This window comes from Sphaeramia orbicularis, chromosome 24 (assembly GCF_902148855.1).
Source record: "Sphaeramia orbicularis chromosome 24, fSphaOr1.1, whole genome shotgun sequence".
Taxonomy (NCBI): Eukaryota; Metazoa; Chordata; class Actinopteri; order Kurtiformes; family Apogonidae; genus Sphaeramia; species Sphaeramia orbicularis.
In genome coordinates this window covers 9,272,065-9,289,703 of record NC_043979.1, presented here as the reverse complement: position 1 = coordinate 9,289,703, position 17,639 = coordinate 9,272,065, and the positions used below count along the sequence as shown (strand labels likewise).

At 41.1% G+C, this 17,639-nt stretch overlaps 1 protein-coding gene across 7 annotated transcripts in view; it reads left to right on the top strand.

The window, feature by feature from the left end:
• The first annotated feature begins 7,589 nt into the window (after window positions 1–7,589).
• Window positions 7,590–17,639, top strand: part of LOC115415612 (uncharacterized threonine-rich GPI-anchored glycoprotein PJ4664.02-like) — a 59,864-nt gene continuing 49,814 nt past the window's right edge. For all 7 annotated transcript variants that reach the window (XM_030129249.1, XM_030129248.1, XM_030129243.1 and 4 more), the window contains exon 1: window positions 7,590–7,683. The gene's annotated coding sequence lies outside the window, so the exon portion shown is untranslated. The remainder of the gene's footprint in view (window positions 7,684–17,639) is intronic.

The following is a 17,639-nucleotide window of genomic DNA, read 5'->3' as shown; positions in this document are numbered from 1 at the left end:
GAGTTGTCTTTGATTCAAGCGCACAATCCAATGGCATCTCTCTCAACAATGTTCTGCTGACCGGACCGGACCTGAACAACAGCCTCATGGGAGTCCTTATCCGCTTCAGGAGAGAGAAAGTAGCTGTTATGGCAGACATTGAACAAATGTTCCATTGTTTTGTTGTAAGAGAGGACCATCGAGACTACTTGCGGTTCCTCTGGTTCCGAGACAATGACCCCAACAAAGACATTGTCGAGTACAGGATGAGAGTACATGTATTTGGCAATAGCCCCTCTCCAGCTGTGGCCACATACTGTCTCAGAAGAGCTGCTGAGAGTGGAGAGCAGCAATATGGGTCAGACACCAGGCATTTTGTGGAGCGTGAGTTCTATGTAGACGACGGACTGGTCTCCGTGCCCACTGAAGAGGAAGCAATTGCTCTGTTGCGAAAAACCCAAGCTTCCCTCTCAGAGTCGAACTTGAGACTCCACAAGATCACATCCAACAGCATGAGAGTTTTGACAGCATTTCCAGCTGGAGACCATGCAAAAGACATTAAGGATCTCTACCTAGGAGCAGAAACAGTGCCTACACAAAGAAGCCTTGGTTTGAGCTGGGAAGTCAAAACAGACACATTCACCTTCCAGGTACTTATCAGTGACAAGCCGTTTACACGTCGTGGAGTTCTTTCCACAATAAACAGTCTCTTCGACCCACTTGGCTTTGTCGCTCCTGTGACCATTCATGGAAAGTCATTACTGAGAGAACTCACTCTAGAAGGAACAGAATGGGATGCTCCACGTTCCCAAGACAAGCATCATGTGTGGGAAGCATGGAGAGATTCACTACAGGAATTACAACATCTTCACATTCCTCGTGCTTATACCACCACCTCTCCCTCCCAGGCAAAGCAAAAGGAGATCTGCATTTTCTCTGATGCCTCCACAAAAGCTGTCGGCGCAGTGGCATACCTCAGAACAACTGATGAAGATGGGCAGATCCATGTCGGGTTTATCCTAGGAAAAGCCAGGCTTGCACCTCCAAATGAACCAACCATTCCCAGACTAGAACTTTGTGCGGCAGTGTTGGCCGTCGAAATGGCTGAACTTATTGTTCAAGAAATAGACCTTCCACTTGATGCAGTGACCTTTTATTGTGACAGTAAAGTGGTCCTAGGATATATTCATAATCAGTCAAAACGTTTTTATGTGTATGTCCACAACCGGGTTCAAAGGATTCGGAAGTCAACAGAGCCAAAGCAATGGCGTTATGTGCCAACGGAACATAACCCAGCCGATCACGCATCCAGATCTGTTCAAGCATCTGTACTTACCAAAACTAACTGGTTCTCAGGCCCAGCCTTCTTATACAAGCCAAATGCAGTTACTGAGCAGCAACAGTCCTGTGAGCTTATAGATCCAGAATCGGATGTGGAGATCCGACCTCAAGTAACAAGTTGTACAACCAGTCTAAAGGACAAGCTACTAGATCCTGAGAGATTTGAAAGATTCTCTTCCTGGAAATCCTTGCAAAGAGCAGTTGCAACCCTTCTCCATGCAGCTCGTTCTTTTAAGTCAGCAAACCAAAATACCACTAAATGTACTGGGTGGCATCAGTGTTGGAAGCCTCACACTGTGGACGAGCTATCCAAGGCAACTGAAGTAATCCTTCGTGTTGTACAAAGGGCCTGTTTTTCTGAAGAATTTGATTCTCTGTCCAAGGGACTTGACGTTAAGCGGGGAAGTTCAGTGTCAAAGCTGAATCCTATCATAGGTTCAGATGGTTTGTAGAGGGTTGGAGGTAGGCTGATGCTAGCGGATCTCAATGACCCTGAGAAACATCCAGTCATTTTGCCTGGAAAACACTACGTGTCCACGTTGCTTATAAGACACCATCACGAGCAGGTCAAACATCAAAGCCGAAGCTTTACAGAAGGTGCTGTAAGAGCTGCTGGTTTTTGGCTGATTGGTGGGAAGAGATGCATAAGCAGCATTTTACATGGATGTGTTACCTGTCGTAAACTTCGTGGAAAAAGAGAGAAGCAGAAAATGTCAGATCTTCCCCCGGAACATTTGAGTACTTCACCTCCCTTCACATACACTGGTGTGGATGTTTTTGGGCCTTGGCTCGTGACAGCTAGGCGCACAAGAGGAGGCCTGGCTCAGAGCAAGCGATGGGCTGTACTGTTCACATGCTTGAGCACTCGCGCAGTGCACATAGAAGTGATCGAGTCCATGGATGCTAGTTCCTTTATCAACTCCCTGAGAAGGTTCTTTGCCATCCGTGGACCCTCTCAACAACTACACTCAGACTGTGGAACCAATTTCATTGGTGCTTGCAAAGAGCTTGAGTTTGGGAAAGTTCTGAAGGAGTCAGAAGTACAAAGGTACAGTAACAGTCAAGGTTGTTCATGGCATTTCAATCCACCCCACTCCTCACACATGGGTGGTGCGTGGGAACGCATGATTGGAGTCGCAAGGAGGATTTTAGATTCAATGTTGATGCGTACTCACTCTTCAAGTTTGTCCCACGAGGTCCTGTGCACCTTTATGGCAGAGGTAACAGCCATCATGAACTCAAGACCGCTTGTCTCCGTTTCGTCTGATCCAGACACCCCTCAAATTCTTACCCCAATTATGCTCCTTACCCATAAGCAGAGTGTTCCACCTCCACTCGGAAAGTTCACCGGAAAAGACTTGTACAAGCAGCAGTGGCGCCAGGTACAAAGGTTGGCTGACCAATTCTGGAGTCGTTGGAAGCAGGAATACCTGCACACACTACAAGTTCACCACAAATGGCAAGAGTCAAGCCCTAACATTGAAGAAGGTGACGTTGTCATGCTAAAAGACAGTCAAACATGCCGTAACGAATGGCCCATGGCCCTTGTGACCAAGACCTTTCCTGGTTGTGATGGTAAAGTCCGCAAGATCGAGATCAAAATCATCAAAAATGGATCTGTGAAGAAGTTCTTTAGACCCGTGACAGAGATTATCTTGCTTCTGAAAAACAACGGACTGTAAAGTTTACTTACACAGTGGTTGAAGTTATTATGTGGTATCTTAACAGATACCAGGCGGGGAGTGTTTTGCCCCTTGACTTGTGAAATATTGTTTTTCCATTGTTCCATTGTTTCATTATATTGACTTTTATTTTGAAGGGCCAGTTTAGACAGGAAGTAAGGACAGGAAGTCGGCCATTTTGTTTTAGTAGAGTGTGTAAATGAGCACATGTGCCTTTGCCTCATCATTATCCACCGCCATCCATTTTTGTTGTGTTCCTTCAACATCACCGTCTGTAAGTTTACATTTTCTTATGAGAGTACAATTATATTTTTACTTTATTTGATGAACATGTTCAGTTTGAAATGTATATTTTGATACTGTTAAAATTTGATGATAGTCAATTGATTAGCGAGACTAGCCATTCATTTTTTTGTTTCTATACAAAGTAAGTTAACTTTAGCTATATTAAGGTCAGTTCTTTTGTTTTACAGTTTTACTCCATTTGGAACATCTTAAATAAATAAAGGAGCTAAGGAAGCTACATCCTGACTCAGCGTCTATTTTCCAAAGGAGTTAGGCTTACTGCTAAATTGTGTTGGATACACACAAGGAGAGCAGAATATCTTGCACAATCATCATTGTCATGTTCTTTCTCGAGAGCAGCTTCAAGTGATTCAGCTGCTGCCACTGCAGCTGCTGCAGCGCTTACTAGTCGCAGTTTCCGGAGATTAGGTTCTACCTCAGCCTTCTTTCTTGCCGTTTCAGCTGCAACCTTTTGTTGCTCCTCTTCAATGTAAGCCTGAGCTTTGAGCAGGTCTGCCTCCTTCTGTGCAAAAGAAGCTTGTGCGTGTGCGGCCTCTGCCTTGGCGTGAGCTCTTGCTGCCACGAGGCTTGTTGATGACTGCCGGCTTGAACGTGAAGAGCTGGAGCATTGTGAACGAATTTCTAATTCGTCTGGATCGATGTAACTCATTTTGTATGAGCTTTGCTTGATAGCAGACTGTTGCGTGACTCCCTGTGGATTCAGTCTTCTGTAGCAAACCCGTTAGGTCTATGTCTTTTCACTATTCTGCCCTACTAGAACGAGAAGGTGCTTTTCTAGCTTAGCAGATAGCTAACAGGTCCTCCAATAAACACCCAGGAGTCAGATGAACGTTTGGGGATATTTATGAAGGCTTTCACTTTACAGCATGAATTTTAACCTGTGAAACTGGAATACAAAAATAAAGAAAATGCACAGTATAACTGAATTGACCTCATAAAATACACAATCAGTAATCCAAAGTAAAATGCACTAACATGTGACTTAGCATAGTTCCAGTAAAAACAAGCATTACCATTTTTAGCTGTAAACATTCATTCGATGAAATACTCTTTTTAAATTAACTACAGGCACACTATGTGAACATTATTTAAACATACATGAACTTAACTGACTTACAGACATATCTTTCTTCAGGTTCCAAAAGAAGAATGAACGTAAAAGGCAGAAATCAGCAGCAACTTAAAACAGCACATGTCAGAGACAGTGACTCAGCAAAACTGAAGAACAGCAGCTAATTAACTAAGTAGCACCTCTCCTACATTCTTAAAGGGACAGTGCACCATTTCAAGTGGGGCAGCACAGTGGCAATAGCCACTTCGATAATATTTACACTGAACAACACATAATACAGTAGACAGTATTACGGTAAATGGTGATAAATACACTCAACAAAGGTTAAGCAGAGAGAAAAATTCATTTCCGAACTGCCACAATAGTACCTCTGGGTTGTTATGGGTTAACATTTGTGGTAACAAACTAAACAATGACAAAAAGTATAATACTGTCATCCCAATTCTTTAGTGAAGCAATATGAATCTTTGCTTTTGTTAATGTCTGTAACCTTGTTTTGTCACTGACACAAACATGACCTTGTTCACTCAGAACACATGCTTTTATGATAAATTTTTGTAGGAGTCTTGTTTACTGTCATTGGCTAATTCCATTTCTATGCTAATTATTGTCTCTAGTGCCTACATCCATGATAAACACCTGGACACTGATTTTTATATAAAGGACTTGTGTATTTCCCCAGATATCCTGTGCTATCCTAGAACTCTTCAGTGACTCAACAGTGTTCAACACAAGCTCCCATTAGCTCAGAAAGGAGTTAGACAACATTAACAACAGCTAACAATTAGCAAAACAAAACCCACGTAAGCACACAAGCAGAAGCAAGTCTGAAATATGGGGGCTTTATGGGCTGGATCTACTAAGATCCCAATTTGCATGTACTAATTTGCGTGCACAATCTACAATTTTGTGTGTGGGGTTGAACCACAGTGTGCGGGTGATTTACTAAGATTGCCTGCGCAAATGACAACAGGTGCAAAGTTGTGGAGACTGCCCTATTTAAATGAGGATTTTGCGTGTGCTACTGGTTGTCATCATGGAGGCAATACGCTGAAAAACTGCTCTGGGATATGGGAGCAGGTCTTTTCGAACCCTGGACGTTTGGAGCATGAGACGGTTGGGTGCGAAATGTCTAGCAACCTGGGATACACCAGTAATAATGACACCAGTGTGCTGGAATGATCCAGATGCAAGAGCAGTGGCGCCAGATTCATTTTAGTGTGTGTGTGTGTGTGTGTGTGTGTGTGGGGGGGGGGGGGGGGGGCATATAAATTTGTCACACTGTAGCCTAATGTTGGTGGGTGTTTTTAATCACAATCATCAGATCAGGTAGAAAAGTAGCGTTTGTAGTAATCACTATTCAGTGTGTGTGTGTGTGTGGGGGGGGGGGGGCAGATGAGTGTGTGTGTGTGTGTGTGGGGGGGGCAGATGTCTCAATAATTTTTCTCAATAATTTTTTCTTCTTCTGTCATTCCAAAAATGTTCACACAAGGGTGAAAAATGTGTTCTCGGCATCATGTTTCATCATTTGAATGTCTCCTTCTTGCGACAGTAACTGCAGCCATGTGTGCGCAATTATGCATACACACCGTTTGCACCTCCCCTTGAGACGTGTTAAATATAAATGTAGTTTCTATTAGCAAAATTGTTTTTAGGTTTGATAAATCACTTTGCGTGTGGTAAATTAATATATTTATATTTTCTCTTCCCAGCATACGCACGATTGTGTGTAAACGCCCCATATTGCATATTCATTGTGGCAAACGTACTAACTGGATGCAGACGCGCTATTTTGCACCTTTGAAAGATACAACCCTTAGTGCGCACTGTTCGTAAACCAATTTGTACATTTTTCTGTGTGTAATGAGTTTGCATGCCTTTCTATACACACAAATCTTTAGTAGATCCGGCCGTATGTTGGATAATAGTAATGACAGTTGTCTTAAGTATAAAAGCCAAATTGAGTTTTATGCTAACAGTAGCTGGTGTTTTGAGAGCACATGATAGTCCGGTACATGTTAGTTTGTGCTAAAACTGTGTCTATCAAATCAAGTATTTTACGGAGTTGGCAAAGTGGTAAACAGTTTTATTCAAATAAATGTGAAAAAAAGAAAAGAAAAAAAAAAGCCTTATTTAACCTGAGACTTGATAAACGGAGGAATTCTAATCTGTCATTAAGCTCTTGATTCACTTAATTTAGTTTTCTAACTTGGAGTATTATTTGACTGTTTCTAGACCTGTCAACATACACATTATTCTTGTTGTTTAGTCTTTGTTGATTTTAATGTGCTTTCATGTAGTTTCTTTGTTTCAGTATTGTTTTTTAAAAGCTGACCATTGTAGATAATAATTATCTACAATGGTACAAGTCCTATATGCATTGTATCAGGTACATATTTTTCATTGTGACAAAAAACAAGCAAAAAAACCTACCTGGCTGTCAGCTATATTAGCTTTAAAATACTGCTTTGGCTTCATTTTGGAGGCGCTACCAGTTCCCCTTAGTCCACTTTCCTACAGTTCTCTGTATACATCATTACATCAGGGATGACAAAGCAAGTTAAATATGAACCTTAACTCATTCCTTGTATTATGTCTTATTCACTAATCTATGCTTCTATTTGTGCTATATTGTATTAAAAGTTTTAATAATAATCACAATATTGTTTCAGTAGTTTAAAAACATAAACATGTGATTTGAGACTGATATGCTTTATAGGAGGGCTTTGTTTAATATTAATATATTAATATTGTGTATGTTTATGACAGTTCCTTTTATAACCAAATCGTTGTAAAGATCTTTAAAAGCATTAGAATAAAGGCAGTGTCACCTGACCCTTGGTTTAACCAGATTTTATCAGCCGTCGTATAATGGTCCTGTCAGTCTTTACATCTCCTTGGTGCTTGGTCTTATCATCTTACATTTAAACTGTGTTAGTGTAACTGCCTCTGTTGCTTACTCTTTCATTTCCGTAGAGTGTCACCCTGTGTTTATGGAACAAAAAATGTGTAAAAACCACTCATCTGTCTACAATCTTTTTCCTATATGAACTCTTACATACAAAGCTGATAAAATCAGACAATGAACCTGAAGAAATGATTAAACTTGTTGAGCCAGTGCCATGCCATTAGGTGTCCCTTATTATATTTCAGGAAGTAGTCTCTTCTTTGTGGAATGTTTCCCATAATACAGCATACAGGTTTGACAGCCTCTATAACCAACACACTACTGGAAGGAAATAATATTTACTGAGCTCTTAGTCACGCAGAGTGAAGGACAAGTGAGAAGAGGGATGATCAGAGGTAAGAGAAAATCTGATTTATATTTCTCGGAGCAGGCATACTTGTTGGAAAGCGGTTCAGTTACATGTGTGAGAGGTGGTTGTTTGCAGCATGACCTGTTTTTTGCCTCTATAAAAACTCCAGAATCTCCACTGTATGTTCCTTTTGAAGAATTTTCATGTAGAAACATGTTTGGTGATTTATACAATGAATATAGTGAAATAGTATTCCCTATTATTCAGTTTCCTTGCCCTTGACAATTGGCACCTCTGATGTCTTTTACGGATGGATGACACTGTTGATCCATGTGTGAACTGTTGCATGTTGCCTCAGTGCACTTAGACCAGCAAAAGCAAGCACAGAAAAAAACTCTTATCCATGAAGTTAAAGTAAGTCAGAAGTGTCTGTCTATATTGGTTTATAAGTAGCTGTGTTCTTACAGCTCAACCCAATCAAAATAAATGTCAGTATTTTTACATATTTTCTACCAGTATCTATATGTATGTGATATCTATGTATGTACATGTCTGCCTACATTGTTTCTTTGTGGTCCAACTCCAACAGATGAGATGCAGGATTTAATCCAATATATACAATGAAATAAATAATTTCAAGTAAAGAAGTTTAGCTGTCTGTTGTCATCCACCTCACTTTAACATTTACAGAAAACAAAAAACACTTGGGGCTGGATCTACTAAGATTCCAATTTGCGTGTAGTAGTTTACTTGCGCAATCTAGAATTTTGTGTGTGGGGTGTGACCACGGTTTGTGGGTGATTTACCAAGATTGCTTAATTCATTCATTTATTTTTCATTTTAAAGGTGTGTGTGTGTGTGTGTGTGGGGGGGGGGGGGGGGCATGCGTCAATAATTTTTTTCTTCCGTCACTCCAAAAATGTTCACACAAGGGTGAAAATTACGTTCTCTACATCTTGTTTCATCATTTCGATGTCTCCTAACCGCAGCCATGTGTGCGCAATTATGCATCCAAACCGTTTGCGCCTCCTTTTGAGATGTGTTAAATATAGACACAGTTTATATGAGCAAAATTGCTTTCAGGTTTGATAAATCACTTTGCATGTGCTAAATTAATATATTTACATTTTCTCCTCCCACCACATGCACAACTGTAGGTAAACGCCCCAAATTGCATATTCATTGTGACAAACGTACTAACTGGATGCAGACGCGCTATTTTGCACCTTTGAAAGACACAACCCTTATTGTGCACTGTTCATAAATCAGTTTGTACATTTTTTTGTGTGTGCAATGAGTTTGCAAATGTTTTAATACACCCAAACCTTTGATAGATCCGGCCCTTGGTATATGTTAAACACTTGTCAACAACTAAATACTTTTGTACAGCAAAGGTTTAAGAATATAATAGTAATGCAGGATGTGGGAAAACAACAATAACATAATTAAAATTAATACATTATTATTATTATCAATATCATTATCATTATTATTATCATTATTATTATTATTATTATTATTATTATTATTATTATTATTATTATTTATTATTTTTATTTTTTACACTTGTCTTGTCCAGCATCGTAACAGCAGAATGGAAATCTGGCTGCCTTTTGGTGCTGAACAAATTTGCTTTGCCAAGGGAAACTTCATAAAGTATATGAGGCTCCCCTTGATATTCTACTGTCTTTATTTTGAGTTTTGTTGGACCACATTTTGATGCCGGACCTGACATGATGGAAAAGGGGGGAGGAGAAGAAAGGGGGAGAGAGAAGGAAAGAGTGAAGGGGGGAGAAAAAGGAAGAAGGTGGTGAAGACCCTCACAAGAAAATATAAACAATACTAACAATAGCAACCATGGTGATAATTATAATGGTAACAATAACTAGAACATGAACTGAGTAAACTGGGCAGAAAGGCAAAGAAAAAAAAAAATTATTAAAGTATAATAAAATATGTAAGACCTATTAAATGAGCAGGACAAGAAAAGAAAAGAAACAGAATATCACAAACGACAGCCCAAATAATACCAGCAACAAATCCACACATCAGTTCTTCACATTAATCTCTTATGACAGAGTGACTGCATTAGAGTAAAGCAAAGAGAATAAGGCAAAGAGACTGAAGTGCACTCAGTGATGAACACAGCCATGCAATTGCAGCCGCAACCCCTCCAAGGACCAGGGGCCAACAAAGAGGATCCCAAGGTCCGGCCAACCAGCAAACACCACAGAGAGGGGGATCTAGCCTGCCCCCCCAAGAGGCGACAGTGCGCCCGCCTCAAAGATGGCTGAGGAAGGCCCCAGCCAGAGGCCCCGCAGCAGCCAAGCACAGGGTCCAGGGCCGCTAGTTGCTGAACCCCTGCTGGCCACCCAGGGGCAAGCAAGGCACCGGCCCCCGAGCCCCATGGGCCCGAGAGCCACCTGACCGGGAGACCACGCAGACCAGACAGCTACCCACCGTGGGCCAGTGCACACCCCGATGCCCCAGCCGAGCGCCCCCACCGCCCCCCTCACTCCCACCCTTGTCCCTTCCAACTCCCACCCTTAAACCTTACACCCCTCCAGTTCCCCACACACCTAGACACATTCACATAAGCACATGCATACACACTGACACCCAGACACACACACCACCCACCCCCACACTTACCTGCACACACCTACATACATAAACACCTCCACCTCTGCCCACATACCCATCAAAAGCCCTCCACACCCACCTCCACATCCAAATGTACACTTACATGCACACACCTACATACATAAACACACCCACATATGTACATACACTGCCACCCCCGTGCACCTACACACACACCTGCTACTAGAGATGTGACAATATGAGAACTCCACACTACAGCCCCTTGCGACCTACAGTCACCCCGGCCACTGCCACCACAATGGCCCCTCCAAGACACACCCCAAACACCCAAAGAGCACCCACACACCCACTGAAACAACCCCCCCCCCCCAAATGAAAGAAAATTCACAATGCATCCTCTCCAGCAGAGGCACCAGTACACTTAAGATGGGAGTGCCGACATTGCCCTCCCCGCCATGGAGACCCCCCGCAGACAAGTCGGCCATCCCCAACCAGCACCCGCAGGAAATGCAGAAGAGACAGCCCTCGCAAAGGGGGGCATGTCAACAGGAAGCACACTGCGTACATCACTCCACCTGCCCTCCCCAAAATAAAACATGGTTGAATTGCCTCGTGGTTGAATCGTGCACAGGTACCCCCAAACATCCCGAGCCGCAACCACCTCGGCCACAACAGCCGCGGCACAGAGTCCCCACACCGCCACCCCCCTAATGTGCACACAGCCACACCACAGCCCTCCCTTAGCCACCAAACCCACATACATCCACCCACTCCATCAGCCCCTCCCACACACACACCAACACCCACACGCTGTCACGCGCACACACACAGTCACACATTCATACTGTTATGCACACACACACATACACCTACACAGACACATACATGTACACAAACACCCACACAACCACATGCACACTCCCCCCACCCCAGGACTCCCAGGCACCAGACCGACACCAGGGCATGTACCCGCCCACCCCCGCAGTGGCATGCAATTCTGGCCAGAGCTATGCTGTTTATTTTGAGATCTACAATGATTAATGAAATTGGGTGGTAGCTGGAAGGAAGTGTGTTTTTTTTTTTTTTTCCTGGTTTTAATAGCAGAGTAATGTTAGCTAAGTTCATATTTGCAGGTATTTGTTTTTCTCCTTTATTTCTGATATCATTTTGTGGAAAGTGGGTGCCAGTGTAGTTCAGAATTCTTTGTAGAATTCAGCTGGAAAACCTTTATTATTGGGCATATGATAAAAAGCTTCTTGGAGTTCACCAACAGAGAGAGGTGAGGTAATGTTGGTGGTTGGTAATGTTGGTAGATTGATGTTGTTAAGAAACTGATCAATATTATCATCTGATGGATCTATTTGTGGTGTGTATAATGATTCATAGAAATCCCTGAAAGTGCTATTTATTTTGTTGGGGTCATGGCTGGTATTTCCTGCTGGATCTTTAACGGAGTTAATAGTTGTTTTCTCTTTATTTGTTTTTAATTGATTAGCCAAAAATTTCCCAGATTTGTTACTATGTCCAAAGTTCTCCAAGCGAAGCCTTTGCACTAAGAATTGTGTTTTCTTATCTATTACTTCATTAAGTTCCAGTTTGGTTTTCCCTATATTGTTCAGTGTGTACTCTTCTGTGGAGACAGAGTAGTGATGATTTAATTTTAACTTTTAACTCAAATATTTTTGAAGTCTCTTTCTTTTTCTTATGAGAGGAGAAGGAGATTATTTTTATTCGGTAGAATGGCAGTATAGTATAGAATAGTATAGTAGAGTATAGAATGGCAGTATGGCAGTATATAGTATGGTATAGTATAGTATAGTATATAGCAGTTTTGATAGATACATTTATATTATTTACACACCATTTTTAAAATGATGATGAGGAGTAGTTTGGATAAAAAGCCAGAAAAAGGTTAACCATTTGTATTTTCTGTAGTCTTTTCTCAAGTATTGTTTTTTATATCATTAATACTGAAACAAAGTACTATTGTAATAATAATAATAATGTACTATTATCACTGAATAATTTTAAACTTTTTTGGAAATCACATTATATTCACATTATAACAAGAAGATTTTACAGGGTATTTTTACATTATGGCATATTTATCATGTTTTTACCAGATATAAGGTATTAGACACATAACCAGAAATTTTTTCATGAAACATTTATATTAACAAAATTTTGTAACAGAGCCTTTTAGGTTACAACATAATTCATAATGTTGATTTTGTAATAACATTAAACTATCTTACAACATCTTATAACAAAAAATATCTTGTTATAATATAAACGTGTGATACTCACCTGTTTTTCTGGCCTTGCTGCAACATGCTGTCATGACGAGATGCTGCTGAAAGCCAAAATAAATATTCACTATTTGAGTTGTTTAGCAGTTCTGAGTTCACTTATTTAGATAGATAGATAGATAGATAGATAGATAGATAGATAGATAGATAGATAGATAGATAGATAGATAGATAGAGTATGGTGTAAATTATCAGAGTAGACCAGATCCTTTTGCCATTCTATACAAATACAAGAGGGCTTCAAAAAGTTAATGGAAACAGAACCTATCTTCGTCATGGTTTTAATCATATGGCCTTCAGTTTGCACAGATGGACTTAAAGCAGGAGTGGCCAAACTTTTTGACTCACGGGCCTCGATGGGTTCTAAAATTTGAGGGCCGGGCAGGGGGCAAATGGATTCAGTTTCTGTGAACTAATATAAATGGCATATAAAGGCCAAAACCTTTAATAACAGTATACATACACATATGAAATGCATTCACACACATATGTGAAAATGCACACACACACATATGAAATGCTGCTTTCCTCTGACGAAAAGAGGAGTAGATGACTGAAGTTGATAAAGTAAGTTGGATCTCAAATAATGAACAATACAGCTTAGTGTAAGCTAGCGTCAGTAGCTAACGTTAGCTACTAGTGCTAGCGCTAAACATTAGCTTATATAACATTACCTGTCTATATGTAACTTTAAAGCAAAATTGTGTGTGTGTGTGTTTTGTCAGTTACGTTGTCAACTGACCATATGGTACTTATTCCATATAGCTAATTAAATGCTAATGTAGCTTTATTGCTAACACCCTTAACTTTGCAAGCTACTCGATCTCATCAATGCTAATCATTTAAACTAGCTCTTATAACTAACTCAATTATGAGAGTTAGTTTAATGCCAGGTGGAAGTCTGACGGGGAAAGCTCAGGGGTCAATGAAAAAGAGGAGCTACAAGGTTGAAGTGAGAGCTCTTTTCGGCAGAGAGTAGAATTCGGCACAACAAGAGCAAGTAGCTAGCGGACTTAAGGGTGTTGGCATTGGCAGTAAAGCTACTGTACCCAGGAAATGTTAGCATTTAATTAGTTATATTGGAATAAGTACCATGTGGTTAGTTGACAACATAACTGACACACACATAATTTTGCTTTAAAGTTACATATAGACAGGTAACGTTATATAAGCTAACATTTAGCGCTAGTACTAGTAGCTAACGTTAGCTACTGATGCTAGCCTATACTTAGCTGTATTCATCATTTGGGATTCAACTTCAGCCATCTTCTCTTCTTTTCGTCGGAGGAAAGTGAAATTTAGAGTGTTTTATGTATATCATTACCTCTGCCAGGAGGTATTGTGACCGCTTTGCTTTGTGTGTTTGCATGCGAGCGTACATGTTTGTTTGTTTGTTAACAAGATAACTCAAAAGTTATGGACGAATTTTCATGAAATTTTCAGGAAATATTGATACTGGCACAAGGGAGAAATGGTTATGATGACGATGGTGATCAGGGGTGGGAGGGGGGCACGGGGGCCCACTGATCTGCCTAGGCAGAGGTCTGCGCTCTCCGAGTGCTTTTCTTGTTTCTGTTGTTGCAACATGGGACACATCACTGCACCATTTTACAATGTTTTGAATATTCCGCGATTGGACACTGAAGTCCAGCAACCGACTTCTACGACAGTCGGTCAGACCCGTAGACAACTGCCTAGCAACATCCAGGCATATCTGCAGATTAAGGTAGAAGAAGATCCCTGGGGAGCCCCAGAGCCGTTGCCAGCTTGACGTGAGGGAAAAAGCCTTGTTAGGTGGTTGTCTGTGGGTCCGACCGACTGTGTCGCAGTATTCGGTTGCTGGCCGTCTGTAGACCTATTTGCCAGAGCTGTCAGTGTCTGCGCAGAAGCTAACAAATTATGGAGCAATGTCGCTACTTCAGATATATTGTTTGCTGACATCAATACGAGCTGGGCCTGCAACTGTTAAATCTTCTGATAGCTGAATAAAACAGGAAATATACCAGTAAACAATATAAAACTGTGGGGTCTGGTTTCTCTGCCTTCCTGTTCAAGTGAAATGCCTTCCAAGTGAAAAATATATGTTTGAGAAAGTATTTCACATGTGTGTGTGAATGCATTTCAAATGTGTATGTGTGCATTTTTACGTGTGTGTGTGTTTTCACATGTGTATGTGAATGCATTTCACATGTGTGTATGGGTTTTCACGTGTGTGTGTGCGTTTTCACATGTGTGTGAACCCAGATAGCAAAGAGACACTGGGCCGGATCTGGAACAGAACAAGTCGGCCCGAGTCGGCCCGAAACCGTTTGGCGGATCTGGCCCTGTGTCCAAACGCACATCGGGCCAAAATTGGTACGGCTCCGCGAAACGGATCTTGTACAGAAGCGGCCCGACTCTGGCCCAGCTCCATCCCAAATAGCAAAAAGAGATATTGGGCTGGATCTGGAACAGAATCGCACCCCGACACGGCCCGAAGCCGTTTGGCGGATCTGGCCCAGTGTCCAAACGCACATCGGGCCAAAACTGGTACTGCTTCGCGAAACAGATCTTGTACAGAACCTGCCCAGTTCTGGCCCAGCTCCGTTGTGTGCCAGATCGGTGCCAGACCCGCTAGCCCTGTAGAAGATCTGTTTTGCGGAGCAGTACCTGTTTTGTCCTGATGTGCGTTTGGACACCGGGCCAGATCCGCCAAACGGTTTCAGGCCGTGTCGGGGTGCGATTCTGTTCTAGATCCGTCCCAGCGTAACCGAGCGTGTGGAAGATGAGCCCTGACGGCATGATGTGTACAAAGGATGACAGTTTTAACTTTGGAGGCACTTTATTTCTTCACAGCACTGTCTTCAACACCAGCATGAACAATCTGCGTTTTTACACACAAAACACACTTCCTGCCTTCACAATAAAAGCACTCTGTATTACACCCTGTCAGTCCGCATGAATAAATCATTCTATAAATCGGCAGCACAGAAACATTGCTTGCACCAGCATCTCCTTGCTCTCTGAATTATGTATGGCATTATTATTGCTTTTGTTGTTGTTATTATTACTATAACTATCATCATTAACTGGCCTAATGCTGTAGTCGTTGTTTAGGTTATATGTAAAATACCAAGATCAGATCAGTCAAGACAGGTCATGAATTTGCAGGGGCTAACACCTGACTGTGGAAAAATTAAGACCAAAAATATCTGCACGTAAATGAATGTTTGAAGCTGAATCAAGGATGTAGTCTATGTATCTGTTTAACATGGCTTACCTTTTAGTCTGAGTCGTGTTTGTCTGTACAACTAGATCTTCAATCAAGAACCAATGCATATAAATGAAAGTTTTATTTAATGCTAGGCCATATTAACAAACACATGTATGAAAAAATTTAAACAACTGATAGAACACAGTAAATTGCGACAAAAGCTGAACTGACTGTCAAACTGACTGGAAAAGCCCGAAAACAAAAACTTAATGCCTGGCTCAGCGTTGACGCCTCTCTCCCTCTCCTGATGCCCGCTCCATCCAAACCATCTTACAGCTGCTGACTCCACTGGTGGCGGATCTGGTGGAGCCGCATTTTCTCACAGTACCTATAATGAAAAACAGACACAAACAGAGTGAATATTTTTTCAAATAATTTTTCAGGTAAGCCCATAGCTGCCTGTGAGTATGTGACAGTGGGAAGAGTGCATAAATGACAGAACAGATTGAATGAATATGTAATATGGGGCGTTGACACGCAATTGTGCGTGTGCTGGGAGGAGAGAATGTAAATACAGTATATTCAATCCACCCCCCCCCCCCCCCCCCCACACACACACACACACACACACACACACACACCTTTAAAATGAAAAATGAGTGAATGAATGAGTCATGCAATACCTTCTCCTCCAACGTTACATTTCCATGCGTCTGGATCATTCAGTGCACTGTTACCATTAGTGCTGGTGTATCCCACAGCAGTTTCTACAGCGTATTGTCTCCAGTAGCATACACAAAACCCTCATTTAAATAGGGCGGTCTGCAAGACTTTGCACCTGTTGTTATTTGCGCAATCTTTGTAAATCACCCACAAACCGGTCCAGCCCCACACACAAAATTGTGCAAGCAAATTACTAAACGCAAATTATGATCTTCGTAGATCCGGCCCTTAATGTCCAAAAACTGCGATCAATCATTAACAAATTTATTTAATAAATTGTCTGTCTGTTTGTCTCTGTGTGTGTGTGTGTGTGTGTGCGCGTGTCTCTAAAATATGAAAAATGAAAAATCCATCTAATAAATGGTAATGATAAGTAACCTTTAAAAATAGAATAGAATAAGAACATGTCCATCTCCAATCTGTTGATCCGCTGCTGTTTTCTGACATGAAACTACATTAAGCTTTTTCTCTAATGTGCACCTGATAAAGCTTAACAGGACAACATCCATAATATTAGGGTTTTCATTTTGATTTTAGGAGAGGTGAGAGTTGACATGATTAGATATGTTCACACAAAATTTGGTGATGATTGATCATAGTTTTCAGACATTAATCCACCTTAAGCTTTTTTTTTTTTTTTACTTTCACAGTTTTAGACTGTTCGTCTGCAGCCCTGTTATATGACCATCATATAGCTTAGCATAGCATGTTAGCTAATATAACGGATGCTAATAGTTTGGTCACTACATTACCGTGTAATGTGTGACTGACGTTCACCTCTTAACTAGCATTTGGCATCCATATGCGCCTCAAAACTCACTACACAACAAGGTTATAATAGTTTTGGATTTTTAATTATAGTTTAGTTTTAATTAGTTTTGACTTTTTTTTTTTCTCTTATTCAGTTAGTTTTAATTAGTTTTTAGAGCAGGTTTGTTCGTTTTTATTAGTTATCGTTTTTTTCTGAATGCTTAGTTTTAGTTTAGTTTAGTTTTAGTATTAGTTTTAGTTATTTGATATATTTTATCTTCCTCATCATCCTGTTCAAAGAAATTACTGAGGCGCGGATATGGGTTACCCTGGACACTTTATTTGGGGGTCGGGTTAGGGCAGCTCATGGACTGAGCAGAGACACAATGTACCGTACAATGTATAAATTCCCTATAGCAGGTT